This window comes from Alligator sinensis, unplaced genomic scaffold (genome assembly GCF_000455745.1).
Source record: "Alligator sinensis unplaced genomic scaffold, ASM45574v1 scaffold428_1, whole genome shotgun sequence".
Taxonomy (NCBI): domain Eukaryota; kingdom Metazoa; phylum Chordata; order Crocodylia; family Alligatoridae; genus Alligator; species Alligator sinensis.
In genome coordinates, this window is record NW_005841919.1 from 3,793,381 (window position 1) to 3,798,537 (window position 5,157).

Genomic DNA, 5,157 nt, shown 5'->3' on the forward strand with positions numbered 1-5,157 from the left:
TACCCCTTCCTCCCCTCAAAATTATGGCAAAAAGTTTGAACATCCATTTGCAGCAGAACAAAAGCTGAGCAGACTGCAGCAACCAGATAGGCCTATGAGGTCCCAGTGAAAGCCATCCCTGGGGGCCTGGCACAGAACTACTCCCCACAGTCTGTTCCCAGGGCTTTGTCCTGTTGCAATTAACTCACGTGTGAGGGCACTGAGCAGCTCCCAGGGGAGACTGGCCCCCAGTCTACTTTAGATGCAGAGTGTGGCCTCATTTTAGCTCCAGGAGCTCTGGGGGAGTTGTGGGGGATGTTGCTCCCAAGGCCATAGCAAAGCCCCAGCTGACCCAGCAGCCCCCCATGCCCAGATCAATGCTTGAAAGTAACCAGGCAATCAGATCTTCCATCATGCTCACCTTGCCCAGCCCGGCATAAGCCTGGGAAGGGTTTCCAATGAACTGATTAGCCTTCACTGCAAAGCTTCCAGATATTTTGGGCCTTAATAACACAATAAGGAGCAGAACCACTAATAAGCAAATTAGGAGAATGTTCACACTATGCTAATGAGCATGGCACATGAGGCCATTTTGCTTAGCACTCCACTGCCAGCCATGGAGCCTGGGCTGTTCCCAGCAGGCATCTGGGAGGCTGCAAGCCCTGCTGCAAGCTGCCCAGGCTCCGTGGCTGGCAGCAGTTAGCCAGACCCTGGGCTAGCTGCAGCCAGGAGGCTGCACAGGAGCTGCTCCAGGCTCCAGCATCCCATGGCTCTGAGTGGACAGGGGGGCCCTGAGGCAGCGCAGCCCAGCCCAGAAAAGCCCTGTGCTGCCATGGGCACTGCCTTTATCCAGCCTAGGCTCTGGGCAGCTGCAGCAGTCAGGATGCAAACAGCTGCAATGGGTTCCGCAGCCTCGGCATCAGCTTCATGCCAGTGACTGCATGCGTGCCTCAGAGCGGAGAGCAGGTTTGTCCCTGCTCTCTGCTCTATGGTGTGTGTGCAGTCACCGCCAGCAACTGGATTCATCATCACTTACAATTTTTCAAATCAAGGTTCAGTAGTGTAACTAGGGGTAGGCAAGTACAGCACCAGCCCCAGGTGCTGACTTAGAGAAGCATAAAAATGGCAGCAGCTGACATGGCCTCAAAATTTCCTAGTTACATGATATAACTTTGTCAAGATTGCATTTCCCTCCCCACAACCCCCACTCCAACTACATGCTCCAGTTCAAACCTAACTATTGTATTTGAAATAGGAATTACAACAGAGAATTCCCAAATCCTTTGAGAGTCAGCAAGTCAGAAAACAAAATCACATTGGTCCATTTGGACCTTATAATCTATATTAAGAAAGAAAACAGAATATTCACTTTCTGTTATGGTTTATTCACTTTACAAAATAAAATAATTATTCAGTATCTTTTATATTTAGCAATATGCAGTAGAATTTGTATCCCTACTTGAAGGTATTAATATATTCATATGTAGTGATGACTAATGCACATTTCTAAATATAATCCTCCCTCCGGCCCCAAACTACAAATGTACTCTTGCCTAAATGTGAATTTAGTAAGAAAGATGTCTCTAGACCAATAAAGGGACAAATCTAGCATTATAAAATGAATAGTTTTAAATATGTGGTGTTAACCTAACTGAAAAAAATATTTAAGGTAATTCCTTGTAATGTGCTTGTGACCTAAACAGCTGTTTTATGCAGCTCTTCCCTAAATATCTTTCCCAGCAATTGATTTACAGTGACTATATAGATGAAGGTGATGCAGATGAGAGCGAATGCCTTGAAGTTAAGTGATTATCCATAGAAACAAAAGCTTCTGAACAGGTTTGACATTATCTAGAAATGATAAATAATTGAATGGACATTGCTTTATTTGTGCTACTTCTTGGTCCTGGTAAAAGAGATGTATAATATCAAAGTTTTTTTTTCTAAATAGAAAGAGATCAAATATGTCAGGATTTAGTTTTTCCCATAATGTAAATTATCTTCACATTTTCCAATTTATTCTGGCAAGACAGACGTATCAGGACAAAAGGTATTCACCTGGCTTGTCCAAATTATCCTACTAATTTTAATGTGTAAGATCCACACCCTGCACACAATGAAACTGAAAAGGGTGTTGTCACTGATTTTTAAAAGGTGTCCCATCTCACTAGTGGTGTTCAACCTTTTTGGCTGATGGACAGTGCCTGGTCTGTCCGCAGGCTGGATCTGGCTGGTGGGACTGATCTGGTGCCTGGGGCAGTTGCAGTGGAACTCCATCTTGCCATGCGGATCAGCAGGGGGGAGGGAGCATGGCCTGAACCCAATCAAGTCAGAAGGAGGGGGAACAGGCTGAGGGGTGGGCATGGCCTGGCTCCAACCTGCTGTTCAGGGCTTGTGGTTTTCAGGTTTTTTAAATTTGGCGGTGGCAGGGTGGTGGCACTGGGTGGGGGTTGCATTACTGAATGCCACTGTTCCCTTGCTGCTAAATTTCCTGACCCATGGGGAGCTCTGCAGGCCAGATTCCAAGGTTCCACAGGAGGCATCTGGCCCATGGGCCAGAGTTTGAGTACTCCTGTTCAAAAGTAAAAGGACAAATAGAATTTGGCTGATGGTAAGTATTACTTTGCAGAGGCAAGTATAAAAGTAGCACAGTTCATAAGTAGATCAACCCTCAGTTTCAGATACACATATCTATATCCCTGACCTTCAGGTACAGTTCTCTGACCTTGTCTTCAGTAGCTATCATAAGGTAAGATCCTGTTGAAAACAAGTCAGTCTTTAGTTTCCCATGTGTTAGCAGGGCAAAGAAAACCCACAGCCATTATACTGCCTCACTATATGCCAAGATATGTTTGTAATTATACACAATTCCTTGCTATTAAGCAAAGCCTGAAGTATTCAGCAGTAGGACATACTGCAATAATATCCATTCCTCTGTGTACCAGGCATGAAAAGAATGACTCATTTTTTCTCTCTATCAATATAATATATATGTGTGTGTGGTTTTTTAAGTTTAAGATTAAACCAACTGTGATTTCCCACATATAAATATTATGGTGCTATGAAGATGTGCATTAAAACAGCTGGTGCTTTATTTGCAATCTCTGTCACTCCAGGTTTAGTTAAAAAAAAAAAAAAAAGGAAAAGCCACTTACTTCATGGCTGAGATAATGAAGTGATGGGCCTAGGAAGTAATGCTGAGAGCATTAAATTTTTATATTTTGTAGACTGTTTTTTTTGCTGGTATGTATATTTCTAAACTGCCTAATCCAGTGGTGTTCAGCATTTTCAGCCAGGGGCAAACTATTTTAAAAGATTCAAGGAACGATAATTAATAATACGGGGCCATTTCTCTGCACTGTTCCAAATCATATTTGTGCAAAATACTCTCCCTGTGCCTAAAGAAGGGTGCTTTTACCCAAAAGCTTGCAAAGAACAATTTCCCCAACTATTTAGTTGGTCTAATAAAAGATATCACATTTACCCAAAGAAACATGTTTACCTATGTCCTTAGACCAGGGATGAGCAATTATTTTGGGTGGAGATCTGCTTAATGACTTTTGGTGCACTGTGGAGGACTGCATGGGTAGCCCCACCCCTTGACAGTGCCCCGCCTCCTGGTTGCCATCTGGGGAGTGGAAGTCCCATCCCCAACCCCTGACCTTTGCCACCGGAAGTTCTTCCCCTTGCCCCCTGGAAATACTCCTTTTGGAAGGGTGGAGGTTGCCATCTTAGATCCAGAAAAAAACCAAATCATACACTAAAAGTCAAACACCAACTATATTTTAATTTTATTGCAAAAAATATTTGTCGTGATTTGTGTTTGCATACTGTATAAAGAGGTGATTGCATAATAACTTAAAAATAAATTCTTAGTGTTCTATATTATGGGGGCTGATTGGGTATCTGTGTATGGTAGTGTGTGTGTACGTGTATGGTAGGGTGTGGTGTGTGGGGAGGCGTTTGTGAGGGGGTGTGGCTGTGTGTGTGGTGGGATAGGGTATGTTGGGGGGTTGTGTATATGTGAGAGACTATGGGGGCACAATATACTGCTATACTTCATAGGCCATAATAGAAAAGGATGGTTCATTAGAGTGTTTCTTTATAAGCTTAGAGAGATAGTTAGCCCTGTTAGTTTGAAGTCAGATGGAAGGCAGGGTAGATTTGCAATTTTTAGCTTAAATTAGATATGTATAGCATAAGCCAGGGGTGGGCAACCTGTGGCATGCATGACACAAGTGGCAAAGGCAGCTTCTGTGCATGGCACATGGCAGGCCAGGGAGGGGACAAACAGTACATTGGCAGATAGGGCAGGAAGCAGAAATCAGAGCAGCACATTAGGCAGGGAGTACAGGGCAGGAAGCAGAATGCAGAGTAGCAGATTGGACAGGGAGCAGAAAGCAGAGTGGCAGATAGGAGAGGGGAAGGGGATTAGGGTAGGATGTGGGAAGGGTGTAGGGTTAATTTGTGGCATGCTGCCAAAAAGTCTGGCTCCCACTGGCATAAGCTTTCACAAGCCTGAGTTCACTTCATCAGATGCTGTGAAAGGACATGCACGGAGCATTGTGTCAAATAGAAAGAGTGATTGGCAGAAGGTTCCCTCTAGAGCCAGGGCTGCTCACAGTGGTGCAGTATCAGCTCCCCCAGTCCAGCTAGGGAACAGGTATGAGGCCCTGGCAACATTGGAGGAAGAGGAAGGAGAGGAGGAAACCCCTGGAGAGGAGGCCACTCCACATACAGAACAGACTGAAGGAGGCCAGTTGACCCAGAAGAAGAGACACTGGGTACTCATCATAGGCAACTCCATCCTGAGAGGAATGGAGGGTCCCATCTGTCACCAGGATCCCATGACATGTGAGGTCTCCTGTCTGCCAGGGGCTCGGATTCGGGATGTGATGGAGATGATCCCGGCCCTCATTCTCCCCACTGATTACTAGCCCATGGTCCTAATCCATGTGGGCACTAATGATATGGCCAGGAGCAGCCCAGATCGCCTGATGAAGGACTACAAAGCTCTGGGGGACAAGATGAAGGAGACAGGGACACAGGTAGTCTTCTCATCTGTTCTCCCAGTGAGCAGACATGGATGATGCCATGAGACCTGCATCAGGGAGGTCTCATGGCTTCCGATACTTGTGGCTTCAGAAATGGTGTCTCGAGGCGGCCTTTGGCTTTTTG